The sequence below is a fragment of the Rhynchophorus ferrugineus genome, unplaced genomic scaffold, assembly GCF_030347505.1.
Source record: "Rhynchophorus ferrugineus isolate W39M unplaced genomic scaffold, kcgeb_rfMv2 rfM4, whole genome shotgun sequence".
NCBI classification, from domain to species: Eukaryota; Metazoa; Arthropoda; class Insecta; order Coleoptera; family Curculionidae; genus Rhynchophorus; species Rhynchophorus ferrugineus.
In genome coordinates, this window is record NW_027472583.1 from 4,226,869 (window position 1) to 4,248,205 (window position 21,337).

The window sequence follows — 21,337 nt, forward strand, 5'->3', positions numbered from 1 at the left end:
AACCTCCTCAAAAACCTCTGAAGGGTATAGCGGTCCGAACGCTGCTTTCAACATTAGCTTGTCTAAAAAAACTCCAAAGTATACAATTAGTTATCTGGGCATCCTCATAATATTTTTACAAAATGTATCCTCTATCTCCTAACTGTTGAGCAGTTGACGAAGAAATCGGTGAACATACATAAAAATATATACATTCGAACATAGAACCTCCTCCTTATTTGAAATCGGTTAAAATGTAACGATATATTAATAAATCCTTTAAATTAAGCATTAACATGCTTAAAGGTCTCTAAAAAATTAAGAAACTAAGTAAGAAAATTAAAATTAAGTAACTATTTCAAAAGGTTTATTAAAAATAATTAAAAGGTGTTATGTTTAAAAAATATCGTAAAAATATGTTTGTATCGCTCAATAAATACGATATCCCTATTCTATGGATTTACTTCTCTACGACACTGATGGTCCACAACTAGTCACGGCCACCTACTTCCTCGTGATCTTCAGCGAGTCCGCTGTGTCCGCGGTGGTTTCAGTCGCGCAATCCTCGCTATTCGCGATCCGTACGTTCGTCCGTTGTTGGATAGTCGACTTCCGCGCGAGTTTCCAACTTTTCGTGCGTGTTTCGGTGGAAAAAGGCGCATCGGTTTGGCATTGCGCGCCTGCCGTACGTGGGAACGACACCGTGCCGATTCCGACGAGAAAGTTTGCGATGTTTTAGTTGTTTCGTCGGTGTTTTGCCTTGCCGGTTCATCAAGACGATACGCATACTATTTTTTGTTATAGTTTACCCCGCTAAAAACTTGTTTTATTCGTATGGATGGATGATAAAGTTGTGTTGTTGAGAATGGAGCTCTCTGTTGTGTGTTTAATATTGTAGTTTGGGTGCTTATCCTTCGGTTAAGGTAGGCATTTTTTAATATTATTTTGATCTAAGAAAATATGTATAATATATTTTTTTTAACAACCAGTTGATTGTTGGTAATAACAAATTGTTTGCTCTACTGTCATTTTCTACAATTTTTAGGTAATAATAGATAAAACTATAATAATCTCATAATATTTAATAAGATCTATATCTAATAAGATATAATTAACCATACAGTCGATATTTAGTAATAATTTATCCATTGTTGCTATCCACTGGCACCAGAAATTTAATTTTAAAAAAGTGTAGTTTCTTCATTCTTCATTTTTTCAGGTCAACATTTCTAGCATTTTTGTTCTTTTAGCATTTTTATAATAATAATCATTATTTAAAACAAAATATTTTCTGATAACATATAGTAAGATCTATATGTAACAAAGTGTAGTTAATGATATAATATATGTTTGATGAGAATGTATTTATTGTTGGCAACTGAAATTAGCTGAATTAATTTAACAAAATTAATTCTCCAGTGTTTTTATCGTTGTTTTTGACATTTGTTTTTTTATTGTAGCTTTTCCTGCTATAATTTTCTACCATTTATTATATAATAGTGCAATGTATAGAATAATTTATGACAATATTTAGTAAGCCCTATATTTAATAAGGCATAATTAATAATATAATCGATATTATAAATTGAGTATTTCGTAAGACCTGTCTCTAAGTAGGTATAATATTATAAATAATATGACTGATTTTTAATAACAATTAATCCTTTTTGCAAATTGATACTTGATATTGAAAATTAATTGATCTAGAATTTTTTGTCTTATTTGATGCGTATATAGACACCAGTTTGTAATTACATTTAATAGACCGCCGAAACTATTTTTTGAAAATAATGAGTAAGATCTATATATTATAAGGTATAGTTAATAATATAATCAATATTTAATAATAATAAATTGCTGGTTGTTGAAAATTAATTTTAAAATGTGTTTTTAGTGTTTTTTTGTCTTACTTGAAGGCTATATACACACTAGTTTTTTATTATGTTTTCTCCTGCTAAAATTTGCTACAATTATTATGTAATAAGGCATAAAACTACATATTTTCTGACAAAGTTAAACAATGTGTGTATAATAATAATTTTTGCTGATTTAGAATTAGCTTAAAGAAAATTTCTCCGGTGTGTTTTGTCTTACCTGTTTGCTATGGCAGTATGGACACTTACTTACAATACATTCTTACCTAAAGTTTTCTACAATTTTTATATAATGACAAATAAGGCATATTTCATTCCTCTTTCATTTAAAGTGGTTATTCCATTGTTTCTTGTCATACTTGTTAGTTACACTACTTCATTTTTGCAGTCAGAAAAGTTAGTTGTTTTCAGGTTTTTTTCTTTCAAACAAATATTTTCAAAAATATTTTCTTTAAAATAAATTTTAATTATTATTTGAATATAGATACTATTTATATAATTTAACAAAATCATATATTTCCTTATATCACTAACCAGCCCATTATAATAATTGTTGATAGTTAAAAATAAACTTTAAAAAGGTCGTGATTTCTTATTCACATAATATTAAATCCTTCTAACAATTTTAAATTTTAAATATTTCTATTATTGAAAACAGTTCAATGAGGAACAATAACTGAAATTAAAATTAAAATTTTCTCATTCGCAGGATGACTGTACTTCGTGGTTGAACATGAATGTTATAATTTTCGTCTTATTTGTAATTTAAAAAGTTCATTTATGAATAGTTATTAAATAGTTTGCATAATATCCATGCATTTGTTATTAAGTATTGACGTTCTAATTTCAAAAATGCTCTTAGCTATAATTTAATAGTTTTGATGCTCGGTCTTAAGCTGAAATCTTCTTTTTTTCTTGTTAAATCTTTCCAAATATTGTATATCATTTTAAATTAATATAATCGTCACATAATCATTAATACTTGACAGTTGATTATTATATCAATTGTTACTGTTTTAAATATATGTGTTTCATCATTATATAATTACTAGCGACCCGCCCCGGCTTCGCACGGGTGCAATGCTGATACTAAATTAAATACACTACAGAAAAAATATGAACGTTGTATATAAAAACATAGCGTCCCGCTCCGACTTTGCACGGGCATAAAATATATATGCCTATGTCACTCAATGAAAACATGATTAAAATCGATCCAGTATTTTTGGTTCATTCATTAGTGCCCTTGGCCTGCACGCATTAAATTTGGAGTAAAACAATTCCTCTTCCCCTATACTTACTATGAAGATTTCCTGCTATCTTTGGAATATCTAAATTCATACAATTTTTATTATATTACACATTTTTAAACGCAAATTTTAAATTTGTAATATCTCCGAATATATTTGTTTAATTTACATGCTGTAAGGAACCATATTGATCTATATTAATTGCACACTGTATTTAAGGTTCGTATATAAGCCATTTTCTCACGTAAAAAGTAAACAATAAAAATGGTTAATGTGGGTTATCCCTAAAAGATAAACATATACCATCGCGGACTTTTTTGTAGACCTTTTTATGGTGTACAATACTGTAGTACATTAATTTGATCTAACTCGTAGGGTTAGTCAGCGTTTTTGCTAATTGCTAAATAAGCCTAAAAAAATAGGTTAATTTACGACATCACGTTAGAAACCTCTAAAATTAGCAATGTGGCCTTAGTATATTATGCATGTATTATACATATAAACCTTCCTCTTGAATCACTCTATCTATTGAAAAAAACCGCATCAAAATCCGTTGCGTAGTTTTAAAGATTTAAGCGCACATAGGGATATAGGGACAGAAAAGGCGACTTTGTTTTATACTATGTAGTGATTTAAAAGATAATATAAAACAAAATTTATATAATATGTTACATGAATATGTGATAAATAATTTTTTCGGTTATGAAGGTTTTTTATGCATCAATTGTTTTGGTATGAGTGTCGACCTGTCGTTACATTATTTTTTCCAGGGCATCTAAAATTATCACAATCGATCCTTTCTAATGTTCCTATTTAATCAATAAATATGTTAATTCGTTACATTACTTTATTATTAGTTAAATTACTTGCATATGTTATAGTAGTAAGACGTATTATTTTGTCTGTTTGGGTCAATTGATGTGACATTCATTTGTGTGTTTTTCTAAAAAAAAAAAAAATTAAAAATATTTTCCTATAGTTGACGCATTATAGTTTAATGAAAATTAAATTGTTGATGTCCTTCAATGGCGATCATAGGATTATGCGTTTAGAGAAACATTACCGTCTCTAAAATGGTTAATAGAAAATATAATTTATTCAGATCATTATATTTTCTCTTTAAAAAGGCATTTGTTGAGTAGAATTAGTACAATATATATATATATATATATATATATATATCAGTCAAAATATTTATATATTTTTCAATAATTTATCATCATTTTGGCAACATGATGATACTACAGTATTTCGACAGTATTCGAAAATGAACCAGAAGAAGAAGAATCTGAAGAAGTGGTAATCGATAGACTATATTTGGTGTTAGCATATCGCCTTTTTTAACTGACTTAAAAAAGGTGGACGTTCTATGTTCAGCTGTATGTATATTTTTTAAATATATGTTCGCCGATTTCTTCGTCAGTTATGGACCGATTTTCGGAATTATTATTTTTTTATTCGAAAGAGTACACTTCTGAGATGGTCCTATTGGAACCAAGTCACGATCTGGTGGGGGGAGGGGGTGATCGAGGGAAAACTGTTTATCTATTTACAATATTATTTTAATTCCAACTGATTATTTTGAAGTCGGTAAATCTGTGTAAAAGTGGTGTAAATTATGAAGGAGAATATTGAGATTATTTAATTTTCTAGTTTAATTGGATTTCTGTAAAAAATGATTGTGACCACAAAAGTCGGTTAGAAGTAATGAAATTATAATATCTATCAATATCTATCTATACTGGATGAGGAGAAACGTCCCATAATAGACATTCGTTCCGAAATGACGCGTGTATACTGTATTGCTATTTCACAAAAACAATAATAATGATACCGGTACCTATTTAAGATAAAACAACCCTTTTAAAACAACATCATTCATTCAAATAAATATAGTAATGTCCCTAATATGTTAGTTTTTCCACCTAGTGTAAAATGCTATATAAACAACATCTTTTTGCATGACAAGCTGCGAAACCGTTTCGGTTTGACATTATATTTTCACTTAGTTTTCCTTTCACTCATTTTGCATCTCTCTCATTGCAAGTAAACGCATAGAAATAGTTGATTCATCAACATTTTTAGTTTTTTTCAAGTTTAGTTTTAGCCTTCTGAACTATTCTTTATCATGGATTTTTAAATTTCATGATTTTAAAATCACCACTTCTAAATCTTTGAAGCCAATACTGACAATAGGGATTAACGGACCATCACCATCCAAGTGTTGTTTCTATGGTCTTCGGTAACAGATAAATCGTTGTTTTACCACAGAAATGTCAAAACCATTTAACAATTGGGTTAGGTTGTTCGACAATTCGACAATTGTTTGCATTTATAATATCGTTTATAAGGACTAATTTTTTAAAACTTTTTTGGGCGTCTTGTTAGAACAAATGTTCATAAAAAAGTATATACAATAATAGACCAGAACTACTATCTCTCTCTATTTTCAGAATGATATAATCTTATCATTAACTTATATTTCCGTCCATGGTTCTATCGACCGTGCGAATATTAATATCAAAAATAAGTAATCAGTAAAAATGTTTCTAGTACCGTGTAAATTTCAAAAGTACAATCTCACTATTTGCCAACCCTTCAAAATTTATTTATATTTATGATCATTGAACATTTGATGAAGAACCTTTTGACCAGAACATCATTGGTAATCGTTACTATAATATTTAATAATATTATTTTTAATTGTATAATCATTAATTTTAAGAAATACGTAGTTGGTATTAGATATTTTTTGAAGACAAAACAGGTTTTATATTATTGATGCAAATATATTAAGATATAATATGGATTCGTCAGAAAATATTTTAGTTAGGCCAAAATATTTTATATTAGTCATAATGGCGATTTTTTCGAATTTCCATTCGATTACAATTTTATTAGATTTACTGCTCGGGCATTTTCGTTTGTTTACTTTACGTATTCTCTTGGATGAAATAAAACTTCGTCTGAGAAGATTTTCTGATTTGCATTTTAAAAATTTCAGTCAGCCAACCCTACTTTTTCAGTCAATGTGCAAATAAGTCATAAGTAAACAGATGTCCCACCCTATATTAATGTTTTAACTTATAACAAGTGTGCGTACGAGAAATCCAAATCATTTACGCTATTCTGCTTATAATTAGCAACAATAACTCACTAATAGTATTTTGACCTTGTCACGGTCCTAATTTTAATATAATTTACGTCCTCTCTTTGATTTATGGGTTCGAACTGAACATTTTGTGGAAATAAGTCTTACTTCTCAATATAATAATAGACAACCGATCCAACATCAAAAGACTATTAGTATCCTATTCGCACCGGGGAATTATAAATGTTATTATACGCTTTTTAATAATTTTAAATGAACAATTATTCCTAACTGATAAAGTTACGTTTACTTTAAACTAGCTTGAACATTATTTAATTATAAATTTTTATCGACTCTTGGTGATTGAACGTTTTTCAACATTTATATTATTGTAACTAAACTATTAATGTCTAAATTTAGCATACCAATCCTTGGTGGTTGATTTTCCTGGGACAATGTCCTGAAACTCGGCATCAAGTCAAGTTTTTTTTATATTTTACCAACAAGCGAAATTCCTTTTTATCCATTTTTTCACAATAACAAAAGTTCCTTCACTCAAATTACTATAATTCATGAACTAATGATCCGACAGTTGTCAAATTTCAAAAATACACGCATCTTTTGAGGGTTAGGACTAACTAAAAAACATATGGATATAATTCTAGTAGCGCCATCTATGCGTCAAGCCAGGGACTTTTCATTTGACCTATTATCTCTGCCTAGGACTGCAGAATATATACAACTGGCAGTCAATAAGATTCATATAATGTATAGACTGGAAAATACATAATAATATCTTTGGATGGTACCGGATTCCTCAAGCAGAATCAGCGACGTATTTCGACATCCAACTAGATGTATGTTAAATGGGAAACATCAGGTTAGATCAGAATTAAAATCAAAGAATTGTGCTGGTTATTAGGAAGATACTTCCAAATGGATATTTTATGTCAATTATAGAGCCTATGTGGACTTAAATACCAAATACCATTATAATATCAAATCAACTAGTAATACAACAATGCCAAAACTGACGGAAAGCTATACGATCTCGAAATCTAACGGATTTAGGAATTTATTCAAAATTTCGAAATAAAACAGAAATGAAGTTACTGAATAAGAACTATTGGATTACTCGCAGAACATTAGAAGATCGATGTGAACCAAACCACAAAATGAATAATCCTTTATTTCTTGAATTGATTGAAGTTAAAATAAACTTAATCAATTTTGGCTTTTCCTTGAAAATATAACTTACTAAAATAATATGAATACAGTATGAATAGTTGTTACTTTTAGAACTTATTGAACAACTTACTAGTATATATGTAATAACATTTTCGATATCTCGTCTTCATAATTTGTTTGTTTTGTTTATCCAACATATTAAAGATGAAATGACTGTATATATTCTCATATGTATCATAAATAAGAAGGCTTTATTTAGTTCAAGATCAATAGGCAATTAATATGCCAGTCTGCACATATGGGAAAGTATAAATATTTGGATGAAACAGTTTAATAATTTTTATAATCTACTAACTGTTAATATACTATATGTTAGTTTTAAAGGACTTTTGTTCATTTTGAGTCTTTATTGTGAAAAATCGGTATACTGCATTCTATCTTTATAGGATGATACATCTTTTAAGGACATCCGCGAATTTTCAGGACATCCGGTTCGGATAGGGCACGACTCACATATCAGAACATGTAGCAATCAGAAGAAGCAAGGTCTAGATATTACGGTGGATGTTTATAAGTATGTTGTCACTGCTTTTTAAACATGTGCTTGAGCGTTTTCATGCTGAGGAATAACATTGTTGTGTCTTCGGCTGTTTTTTGCGCAGCGTTCGGCTTAAATCTATCACACGATTGCGATCTCCATTCAACGTTTGGTAGAGTAATACCTTCAAATCTTGGTTTTCAAATTTGTTTGATTGTCCAGAACGCTCTTTGTCTTTGATGTCAAAATCACTTGATTGAGCATGATTGATATAAGCTTCACACAGCAATCATACACAAGTTAACCCTAATACCTTCAACCGTATTTTTCTTCTACTTCCTATAAATGCGATAAATGTAATACTTTGTACTAATTCAGACGTACCGAGAAGAATTTTTGTTCATACTCTGATGATATAATACGTACTGGAAGGTGAAGCTTCAATATGAAATTGCTATTATTTTATATATTTTGTTATTATATTTATTATTATATTTTATTATATTTTGTTTATATATATATATATATATATATATATATATATATATATATATATATATATATATATATGTATCTGATTACTAATTATAGTAAATATTGTTTTGTCTACAGCATTTCTGGTTTAGTGCCGTACCCTTCTAGCATTTCGTCTTTCTTTTATCAATTCCTTAATTTCAAGGTAAATTACCTCATATTCTGATTTCTTTCTGGTTGGGATAGCTTCTTTTGCGGCAGACCGAATTTGCTCAATTATATTTCGGGTTTGCTGCTCAAGTTCGTCTATACTTTTAAGTCTTACGTTTAAACTGATTTGTTCCTGCATTATAAGTGTAAACATGTCCCAATTAGTACATTTGTAGAAAGATTCTTTGTAAGGAAGAAGGCTTCTTTGTAATTTTAGATTTTGACAAGAAGTATTTGGCGCTAAATTTGATGCCATCTATGATATGCATTGGCTCTTTTATTACAGGTGTAGAAGGAAATAGGTAGTAGTAAAGTAGTGGATGTAGAAGTAGAAATAGTAGATAGTAAAAGGATTATAGTCAAATGTACCTTATTACTAGTTATACTTATAGTTAGTTATTAGTTAATCATTACTAAATTTATGTTCCTTTATATTTCTAGTTAATTTTCATGTTATAATTATAATTCAAATCTTCGTTTTCTTCAAAATTTATATGAGATTAATATCGTGTAAAATTTAATATATCTCTAAAACCGCATTGTTAACGAAACCTATAATTTTTTTAATAAAACAAGATTTTTTAGTATGTAAAGAACGCAGACATCGCCTAAAAAAGACGCTCGAAATTCGACTGGGGTCGGAATGAAATTAGCGACGTGTTCGCGACAAAAAATCGATATTTTTTCGCGGATTTGAACATAGTCCGATACCGTTTTAATTAAGCGTTACGAATAATTGCCAATAATTATGTTATTTTCGATTGAAGTGTTTTTTACCACCGAACGAGGAAAAATATCCATGCACGTTTTTTTATGTTTCATACACTTCATGACCTAGACGATATAACAATGCCAATGTAAACAAGTGGATGGCTTTGGACCGAACAACTGTTGTGCATTATATCTTGTGTCTGTTGTTCTATTCATTTGCTTCAATGGCGCGACAATTAGTCGATGATTAAAATTATCTTAAACGCTTAATTGTGCGGTTACCTTACCCAAGTCATTATTTATAGTTTTTTTTATTGGGTTTGCGAATTTATTATTGTTTTTTTTAGTACAATTCAGTTGAATCTTTTACACTGTAAATATAGTCTATCCAATAAAGTAACCATCGCAAGTTATCAAAATTTGTGACGTCAGCACGTCGCAATGTTGTCGCATTCACTTAGAATTTTGGTTTACAACGTTTATCAGTTTATAATCTCCAATTTTTTTTGAAGAGTTATGTAGACATTTGACAATATTGTCGACCAGTATCAACATATATTGAGTTTTCCAGACTGATTTGTATTATATTCATTATCATACAGCATTCTATCTCTTTTTAACTTTAAGAGACTTTAACTAGTATAATGAAAACAAAAAATCCGCTCTCAGTTTAAGACGCTTTTTATATTTTCCGTACGTAAGTACTGTAATAACAATTTAGTCTAGTAGAAGTATTACTAGATAGTAGAAGCGAAATAGTAAAATGTAGCTTACTATTAGATCCCCTCAGTGAAGATTTTCTATGACAATTGTTTTAAGTTTTAAGTGAGTACAAGAAGAGTATTGTACAAATGACGGAACAAGTGAAAATCAAATTAAAGAAGTACATTATCTTTTATACTATTCAATTCCGGTAATCTTGACTTACTTACAAGAATTACTTGACCTATTTTTTCTTTTCTAGTTTTACACCTGTAGCGTCTTTGTGGCATGTCAAATTTTACATCGTGGAATAACGGTCTACAAAATACCCAGAAATATAATCCCAGATGTTGAACACGGGCGGGGTGCCAGCCACGCCAACTAGAACCCGATAACGAATAGCTGGCGGCAACCCCGAGACGTTTATCTGGGATGTTATTGAAGGGTATTTCGATTCATTCAGTGTTCAACCATCGTTTGGTTTAGACGTGCCACCATCGACTGCCCAAGCCTCGTCTCCAGGTAACACCGCTGCCATCCGTTTTATCTAATTTTATCTTTCACATTTTTTTTTATATAAAGTCAATAAATAACGGTCACATAATGTAAACACCACTGTTTCATTTCGTTTTACCTCCATTCACCGAGCCACATCATTTACCCTAAACACCGTAGAATAGAGTACCAATGCTGAACGATTGGCACTAGTTTGTAATTTTTCAGATCTTATATCGTGTGTATCGTATTTTTGCACTAAGCTCACTCACGAATAATTTACATATCGCTGTTCTTGTTCTAGACAGCTTTGTGTAAATGGTTTACGACACTTTCGTGGTCAGTGCCTTCATTCTAATATCAATATTGTTGATATACCACAGGCTTTTTCAATGATTCAAGTTATATCTTTTGTATTCTGTTTAACAACCGCACTATTATATCGCAATTATGAATGATTTTTAATTAATCTTACAATATTTACCTCCTTTAATTGGAATACCAAATAGTATAAAAAATGCGTTTTAAACAAAATACAGACTGTGTAGAAATATATTTCCCCCCGTCTTTGACGTGACATCAAAACATGTTGGATTTGTGGTAATCTTTCTGGTGATTTGAAAATAAATAAAAATCAATTTTTTACGTATGAGTCGTTAACATAAACTGTACAAGCTGTTTAATAACATTTTTTCTGATTTTCTCGACAATTTTCATCGTAAACTGGTAATTTATTTTCACGAAATCTTTGAATCTTTGAAATCTTTGAAAGTTTAACTAAATACAGTATTTTTCAGTTATTAACTTGTCTGACTATCAACCTTTCCCATCAATGAGACACACGCTTGCAGAGCAGCATCTCGCCAATTTTGAACAAGTTGGAAAAATGGCTGAGTGAATGTTTTTGGTCAAAGGACAAACAGATTTTTTGGAATGCTTTCCATAAACTGCCCGGAAAATGGGCAAGATGTATAGAGTCAAACGATCAATACTTTATATAAATAAATTTTTCTATTCTCTTGAAAATTATGTTTCTTCTTCGAATTGGAACACCTGGTACAAAACTTGCCAGTAAACTGAACAAGATACACGCGTTGCACTATTTACGCAGAAACAGTGTTGTCAATGTCCAACAAGATATACTATATCGTATGGTGTTCATATAATTTTGTCTATCCTCTGCAGTTACGAAAAATTTTTCAATCCAAGCGATGAAATCAAGTCAAGAAAATCAAGCCAAGTCATGAAAATATATATCAAATATATTTGGTAAATAAAGAGAGGACGCGTGATTCTACCACGATATCGATCAGTTTCGGATATCCACCGGCTGATAAATGCGCTTTCATTGCTTGACGGGATGACGAGTGAGAAATAAACAGGAACAAGTGTCTGCTGTGGCCGGGGGGTATTTTTGCGAAGCCGAAATTACGGATTTTATAGGGATCAACGAAAGCAGAAGATGGAGTCTGGGATATTTTGATTAATGACAGGCGAGTGATTGAAATATCGCATCAGGTTCGAACTGCCAAATAATAAAAAAAATGGCCTAAACAGCTTTAAAAATATAAAAAGTCATACGGTAGTAAATTAAAACGAACAATTGATCGAAATAATATCAAGTTAGTTGGTTGGACAACGATTAATCCATTGATCTATTTTTGCACTTCAGCATTTCAAAACCTTGTGCCTTCCACGCCAACGTCTATCATCCTAAACAAGTAGTAATCAGAAGGGGGGTTGAGTAGTTGTAATCAGAATTGGGTCTGTTGAGTACGCTCAATGTAGAACATTTCCAAGTCAGAAAACTGTTTGCGCTGAATTTTCGTTCTGTAATTTGTAATTCATGGTCTTCAAGTTGTTTTCGTCATCAGGGTAACTCTTTATTTATATTTTGACATCAAAATATCTACTTTTAAACGGTTAAAGTTAAAGCTGACAATTAGGATATGACTAGTCTGTATCACCATCAGGGGTGTGCAACTGCAATGGTAAGTAGTGGGGCAAAGTTTTGCTTAGTCCAATCATTGGCGGCGCTGACAACGCGAATTTGATTGGTTAGTTTAAAATAGTTATGTAGAAACCTGTAAGGAAAATACTTTGCTTTGATTGGTCTGCCATTTCCCCTGATTATTTTGTGACGTCACATTTATTGGCCAATAGTATTTAAATAAAAATCAAATTTAAATTTTAAAATTAAGTTATTAAAATAAAATCCTATACAAATATACATAAGTGTAAATAATATAAATATATATAAACAAAAAGCAAAAAAAAACAATTATGAACTCTATTCTAGGCAATATTATAATATCTATAATTCTTCTATAAGGCCTTCCCATATATGTTTAGTGCCATTAATTTTATGGGATCTATTAGAGTTCTAACTTATCTTGATATATTGAAGGTAAACTTTAAATCCTTTCCTGTTGATATTACATTAACTTCATTAAACCAAAAATACAATCAAACCTCAGAATAACTTAAAATTTTGTCTTGAAAATCATTATGGATTGGACAGTCGAAACACTAAAAATTTATGTGTTTTTTAAAAATATTTAGATTTTAGAGTATTTAATCTGTGGAACTACTTAATATAGAATATAGACAAATATTGCATGTTGTCTCTTTTTCAGAAGTTTTGTTAAATAGCCTGAAATAAGACTAAAATACAATATTAGACTTTTGTTTTCCTCAGAGCAAAATTCTCTGGAACTGAAAATATAGACTCAACAGGTGATTTAACAACCTCAAGTGGTACTAGATCTCCCGTTAAAAAAGAATATAAGTTATCTAACGTGTTCATCTTCTTCACAATTTTCTCCGGGAGAATGATGTGAAAAAATTGAAATGATGAGCCCTTTTAAAAATTTCTCGAACATACTAGGGGAAGGATGATGTTTCTACCTCTATGACCTCTAATAGATCCAACAAAAATCTTTAAGCAATCTTGGTTAAGATTTGTTAAACAAATGTAGTTATTTGTAAATTTAGACAAAATAGATTTCTTTAAGTTAATAAATCCCCTAAAAGTAGCAATTAAATTTTTAATTGATGGCACCATAACAAATATTTTCTTAACAAGGCAATCAAATTTAAATATATAATTCCTCTACTATAAAATGATTGAACACTGATTGTTCTAAAAAGTTAATGTATTGCAAATATTTTAGGGATATTTTATAATTAAAAGTAGTATTTATTACTACTAATTATCCAGTTATATTAATTATTACCTTCTTGTAAGACTTCTTTATGTAGAGACATCACACTGACAACATACGCACAACTTGGTAGATTAATTGAATTTTATTACTACTAACATCTTCGTAAGTTTTTGAATTTCTGTAAACAAACAATATATAAACAGACATGTAGTAGATAGATAATTTTATATGTACCTGATAAAACCTATGATGGATATGCATTTACCCAAATACCTGTTCGTGAAGGAAGGATAATTCTAAATTTTTCACTAATATGTCCATAACAAACACCATGACGTTGATATATTTGCATTGTGGTTTATCCAGGTAACTTACTACTATTTACTTGATCAATCCATTTTTGGAAAGGAGCGAGATCATTCTTTCTGAAACGATGTCTAATTTCCGTAGTAGAATTTTACCCCGGTACACTACATCTTTTACTACACTGACGTATTGTCATCAATTTTTATATTATTACCCCATAATAATTAATGTGAAACAGAAAATATGCACAACGTAAAACGAAAATTTCGTGATCTAAACAAAAACCATAACCTACAAACAACAAACATAAAAATGGACGCCCATAGAAAATGCTGATTTCACACAATTTGAACGACCAATCACATTTCATGTTAGTGGCGGCACCTGGAATTTAAACTGCCAATCACAATTTGCGATCGCAGCGCTACAGTTGATTGAACTAAACAAAACATTTCCCCAAGGTCGCCTATACCGTGAAATTTCTATTTTTTCTATGATCACCATGAGTTTATAAAAGTAGTTCAAGGATTTCGGCAGCATACTTATTTAAATGAAGAAATTGAGGTAATAAATGTGGAAAATGTAATTTTGAGGCACCTGTATACAGTAAATAACTTAACACTTAATGGAAAATTGTTATTTTATGTAGGGCAATGACAAAATCATCGAACAGTTGTTCATATTGACACTTTGCATTTTCACTAATAGACCAGTAAAAATACACCTACACAATAATCTACTGTTGGTAAGACAAGAGGATTAGTACGAGTACTATGAGGTATAAGAGTACAAAATCCAGGGTAATTGGGTCTCTTCTTCTTGCCTTTTCTATTTCCGGAACTACCTTGACCTGATTATACTGTCTATACTATTAAATAATTATTCTATTAATCAGGGTTTTTTGTTGACTTGTTATCCCTTCCCACGACAATGGGTGTTTGAACTAAATTCACTGAATACTACTCACGTGCAAGCATTCAATGTTGTGCCCCAAGGGCAGTGTAGATGAAACTAATTTTTTAAAAGAATTTTAAGAAAACTTGGATACATTATACATACATATAGATAATACATTTTTAAATTAATATTTAAATAATTTTTTTGATTTTCTTTTTAATTGTCTTTATATTGAACAAGTTTGGCTTAACATTTGAAAGGCTAAATGATTAATTAATATACATTATTTAATGTTACATATTTTCGTTTATTTTACTAATCTTTTAACTGTTGAATGATTGACAATTAAAAGAAAATCCTTCCTCCAGTTAATGCCATAAAGAATTTAAATGTTGCTGGGTTCGGTAGTATAAAATTGAAACAAAACAGACTTTGTTGCCAGCTAGATTATCGATATCTTGTTTTTGTCTTGGCATTTGTAAATAACCTGATTGTTTACTCACAAGCCCTTCATAGTCTTATTAAAATCTCATCTCATCCATCTTACTTTCAAATAATTAATTACGGTCCCGAAAGGAATCGAAAGCAGCTTCAGGCTGCACAATTATCTTCAAAGTTATCGTATCCACGCCCGTATTCACTTGGTGTGATTTTCTGGCGAAATTAAATAATAAGGGTTGTTTGATAAGCACTTTTTGTGACTCAAGTGAGTTATTTTTTAACTGGAAATTTATCTGGTGATAGAGAAAATTTCTCGTTATGTTTGAAGGCACCTCGTATATCGCTGCGTATATAAATGCGTATTCACGCATGCTAAAAAGCTTCCGGTATTTCATTCTAATAGAGTTTTTGCGCTATTTTGATGACCTTTGCTTGATATCAAATTTACCCACTATTTGTTAACCATTTTACAACATGCTTAGTGTGATCTTCCTGGGGACCTTACAGTGCTTGAACTCTAATAAAATAGTTTAATATCCATAAATATAGAGTTAGGAATTATTATTTCCAATATTTTTTATTAGTGTAATAGGGTAAAAATAACAAAATATTGATTGATACATAGTAAACTACTTTTAACTGTATTTATATTTTCTTAGCAACCATTATGTCTCTTTTTCACTGAATTTTTCAATTTTCAAAGTTAGATTTTTGAATGTTAAAACTTCCTTAATAGACATTTCAACGAATAATAATTTTAAAATATTGTTGGTTATCAACAAATAAAATCAAATAATGATTTAAATTAATATTAATTTAAAATGGGTGCCATAGTTAAATAATTGATGAAGATTGATTGAGAAAATACTTTCTTTACAATTAAATCAAATATGCAAAATATAAAGATAATTAGACATCATTCAAAATTAATCTGAAAAATGTTCCAGACATAACAGAATCCAGCAATGATCTCTTTCCGTTTCTTTCCCAAAATTAGTACGAGAAGGAATACGTACATCTCCATTTCACTAAAAAAAATTTAAATTGAACTAGTCTGTACGACACAGAGAGAGATCCAAGCAATTATCTCTATTCTTTTCTCTCTCAAAATCAACATGTGAGGAATAATTTTCATTGATTACCTTGAAAAAGTGTCACAAGTCAGTGAAAACGATGGCAAAAATCCATGAATTGGGCTTCGAATTACTTCCTCGTCTACCGTATTCTCCAAATCTAGCCCCCAGCGACTTCTGTCTCAGATCTCAAAAGAATGCTCGCTGGGAAGAAATTTTCGTCGATAAAGAGGCGATCGCCGAAACTGATGCCTATTTTGAAGCAAAGGACAAATCGTATTACGAAAATGGTATCGAAAAGTTGGAGGGTCGCTATAATTAGTGTATCACCCTTGAAGGGAATTATGTTGAATAAAAAAAGTAATTTTGGCCAAAAATGTGTTTTACAGTGGTAAACCGGGGACTTTTCAATTAATCTGTTAGTTCCCTACGCTAGTAATTACCCATCTTTAGTGAACAACTTTGTCTAGTATGATCTTATTCCTGAGGGACTCAGGACAGAGATCGTATTCATAAATAATAGAGGGAAACTCAAACTTTGATCAGGATCTCTGTTAACCATCTAAAATTTCTGTCATTAAGGAAATACTATTAGGTAACAGACTAAATTGGACAAATAAAAAGGGCTGAAGATTATTCTTCAATAAAATTATATAATGCTTCAAAATAATTTCATTTATCCTAAATATAATCTATTCCAATATTAATCCAAATTATATTATTAATGAAAAAGAAACAGAACCGTGCTGCTGTATTCAGTTGCTCTTGTCTCACTGCTTCCAATTTTAAACCGAAATATAGTTATTTACATCGGGTTAATTTACTATATACATTTTTCCAAGCCCCCGACCTGTTATTAAAACGTATTTTTGGTGTTCGATAACTTTTTGGTATTCATAGTGAATAATCACGTCCAAATAGGTATTTTTAGCGCCATTTAAAAATTGGTTTAATTTACTTCTACCATTTTATCTGCAGGGCAATAACGGAATGGTAAACGTTTTAACGTTAAGGTATTTTAAAATGTTTTTTTAGTCTCGTTATCCGGCCTTGCACTGTGCAATTTAGCGGTTAGAATGGGGATTGCGGTAGGAAACCCATGAACATTTTTATGAAATTTTCGGTGAATGAGGTCGGGAATCCACTAATAGCAACGGTTCTGATATACCATTCATCAGGCACTCAGAATCATCCTCAACATCTTATTTTGGAACAGTTGCAATTGTTTTAATTGCCTCTTAGTGGGTTTTAGGAATCGACACGACCTTTTGGAACTATATAAAAAACGTACCTATCTTAAATGGGACTACAGGGCTATATTGTGCTCAATTACCAGAAATGGTCTCACCACCATATCTATTACGCTCGTTAGTTTTTGGGATGGAAGGTGATTCTAACTACTTCTTGGCCAACACAGAAAATATAACAGTTGAATGACGTCACCGTCGCGAAATGCATTTCCTACAGTGTAATTTCGTGTCCACTTTCAGGTTATTACACGATAAAATCATTTTCGTAATATTTAAATTTGTATCAGAAATAAAGTTAACAAAACATCAAACAATTGTAGATGCAAGGAGACATTTATTATGTATTATGTATTCATTATGGATTTTTGAACGCTGTTACCACAACCAGAAGCAGATTCTTACATATGTGTTTTATGGATAATCCGGATGCGTAAATCATATCATTAAAGTGATAATAAACTTACTTTTCTTGTATGTTTAGACGTTTTCTATAAAATAGTTAACGTGATCCTTTAAATAGAAGAAATATCATACTGTTTTGGATTTTCTTTAGTAACCCTGTTTTAAACTAACTTACGGTATTGAAAATATCATAAATTATATAAAATTAAGTGCTTCTTATGGCAATATCATAACTTTTCTGATAAAATAAAACTTATAAAATAAAGCTTTTAACAAATTTACCAAAATCAAGTCTTTTGTTAAGACATTTTTAAATCCAGCTTTTAAGCCGAAATCAAAAAATTTTCGTTCAATAAAAAAAAAAAACATTTCATCCATTTTTTCCACCATAATTTTGACAAAATATAACGGGTTCGCTTGAATTGGAGGTACAACACATTTTTGCATATTTTCTATATATATACTCAGGAAAAGTCGCGATTTTTGGTCATTTTCGGATTTTTCCTTATAACTCCTTTTTAAACAAAGATATATTTATGAAAACATCAATACATATGTAAAATTAACTGCTTAATGAGATGGTAGCACAATTTTAGGTCCCACTTCAGAAGTTTCAGAGTTATTGCAAAATTATGTTTTTTCACAAAAAGAATGTAAACTCCATTATTGCTCATATCTCTAAAGCTATGAACTTTATACAAAAATTGACAGTTTCTGCGTCTTCTTCGTCGCATTATTTATGTAATATGAAGTTTTAAATCCATTTGATGACCTGAAATTTTTTGAGGATTTTTCCATATATATACTCAGGAAAAGTCGCGATTTTTGGTCATTTTCGGATTTTTCCTTATAACTCCTTTTTAAACAAAGATATATTTATGAAAACATCAATACATATGTAAAATTAACTGCTTAATAAGGTGGTAGCGCAATTTTAAGTCCCACTTTAAAAGTTTCAGAGTTATAACAAAATTATCTTTTTTCACAAAAATAATGTAAACTCCATTATTGCTCATATCTCTAAAGCTATGAACTTTATACAAAAATTGACAGTTTCTGCGTCTTCTTCGTCGCATTATTTATGTAATATGAAGTTTTAAATCCATTTGATGACCTGAAATTTTTTGAGGATTTTTCCATATATATACTCAGGAAAAGTCGCGATTTTTGGTCATTTTCGGATTTTTCCTTATAACTCCTTTTTAAACAAAGATATATTTATGAAAACATCAATACATATGTAAAATTAACTGCTTAATAAGGTGGTAGCGCAATTTTAAGTCCCACTTTAAAAGTTTCAGAGTTATAACAAAATTATCTTTTTTCACAAAAATAATGTAAACTCCATTATTGCTCATATCTCTAAAGCTATGAACTTTATACAAAAATTGACAGTTTCTGCGTCTTCTTCGTCGCATTATTTATGTAATATGAAGTTTTAAATCCATTTGATGACCTGAAATTTTTTGAGGATTTTTCCATATATATACTCAGGAAAAGTCGCGATTTTTGGTCATTTTCGGATTTTTCCTTATAACTCCTTTTTAAACAAAGATATATTTATGAAAACATCAATACATATGTAAAATTAACTGCTTAATAAGGTGGTAGCGCAATTTTAAGTCCCACTTTAAAAGTTTCAGAGTTATAACAAAATTATCTTTTTTCACAAAAATAATGTAAACTCCATTATTGCTCATATCTCTAAAGCTATGAACTTTATACAAAAATTGACAGTTTCTGCGTCTTCTTCGTCGCATTATTTATGTAATATGAAGTTTTAAATCCATTTGATGACCTGAAATTTTTTGAGGATTTTTCCATATATATACTCAGGAAAAGTCGCGATTTTTGGTCATTTTCGGATTTTTCCTTATAACTCCTTTTTAAACAAAGATATATTTATGAAAACATCAATACATATGTAAAATTAACTGCTTAATAAGGTGGTAGCGCAATTTTAAGTCCCACTTTAAAAGTTTCAGAGTTATAACAAAATTATCTTTTTTCACAAAAATAATGTAAACTCCATTATTGCTCATATCTCTAAAGCTATGAACTTTATACAAAAATTGACAGTTTCTGCGTCTTCTTCGTCGCATTATTTATGTAATATGAAGTTTTAAATCCATTTGATGACCTGAAATTTTTTGAGGATTTTTCCATATATATACTCAGGAAAAGTCGCGATTTTTGGTCATTTTCGGATTTTTCCTTATAACTCCTTTTTAAACAAAGATATATTTATGAAAACATCAATACACATGTAAAATTAACTGCTTAATAAGGTGGTAGCGCAATTTTAAGTCCCACTTTAAAAGTTTCAGAGTTATAACAAAATTATCTTTTTTTACAAAAATAATGTAAACTCCGTTATTGCTCATATCTCTAAAGCTATGAACTTTATACAAAAATTGACAGTTTCTGCGTCTTCTTCGTCGCATTATTTATGTAATATGAAGTTTTAAATCCATTTGATGACCTGAAATTTTTTGAGGATTTTTCCATATATATACTCAGGAAAAGTCGCGATTTTTGGTCATTTTCGGATTTTTCCTTATAACTCCTTTTTAAACAAAGATATATTTATGAAAACATCAATACATATGTAAAATTAACTGCTTAATAAGGTGGTAGCGCAATTTTAAGTCCCACTTTAAAAGTTTCAGAGTTATAACAAAATTATCTTTTTTCACAAAAATAATGTAATCTCCATTATTGCTCATATCTCTAAAGCTATGAACTTTATACAAAAATTGACAGTTTCTGCGTCTTCTTCGTCGCATTATTTATGTAATATGAAGTTTTAAATCCATTTGATGACCTGAAATTTTTTGAGGATTTTTCCATATATATACTCAGGAAAAGTCGCGATTTTTGGTCATTTTCGGATTTTTCCTTATAACTCCTTTTTAAACAAAGATATATTTATGAAAACATCAATACATATGTAAAATTAACTGCTTAATAAGGTGGTAGCGCAATTTTAAGTCCCACTTTAAAAGTTTCAGAGTTATAACAAAATTATCTTTTTTCACAAAAATAATGTAAACTCCGTTATTGCTCATATCTCTAAAGCTATGAACTTTATACAAAAATTGACAGTTTCTGCGTCTTCTTCGTCGCATTATTTATGTAATATGAAGTTTTAAATCCATTTGATGACCTGAAATTTTTTGAGGATTTTTCCATATATATATTCAGGAAAAATCGCGATTTTTGGTCATTTTCGTTTTTTTTTCCTTATAACTCCTTTTTAAACAAAGATATATTTATGAAAACATCAATA

At 30.0% G+C, this 21,337-nt stretch overlaps 1 protein-coding gene and 1 long non-coding RNA gene across 3 annotated transcripts in view; one reads left to right on the forward strand and one right to left on the reverse strand.

Moving 5' to 3' along the window:
• Positions 1-572: 572 nt before the first annotated feature.
• The window catches only part of PKr-C (neuromedin-U receptor 2-like), a 228,569-nt gene continuing 207,804 nt past the window's right edge, over positions 573-21,337 (forward strand). The window contains exon 1 of one of the 2 annotated variants that reach the window (XM_076404399.1): positions 573-902. The gene's annotated coding sequence lies outside the window, so the exon portion shown is untranslated. The remainder of the gene's footprint in view (positions 903-21,337) is intronic. The other variant, XM_076404400.1, reaches the window with a different exon arrangement.
• Positions 13,444-13,841, reverse strand: LOC143196593 (uncharacterized). Its single transcript, XR_013005772.1, has 2 exons — positions 13,749-13,841; positions 13,444-13,654 (listed from the first exon to the last, which is right to left on the reverse strand). It is a non-coding gene; the product is annotated as an uncharacterized LOC143196593 (long non-coding RNA).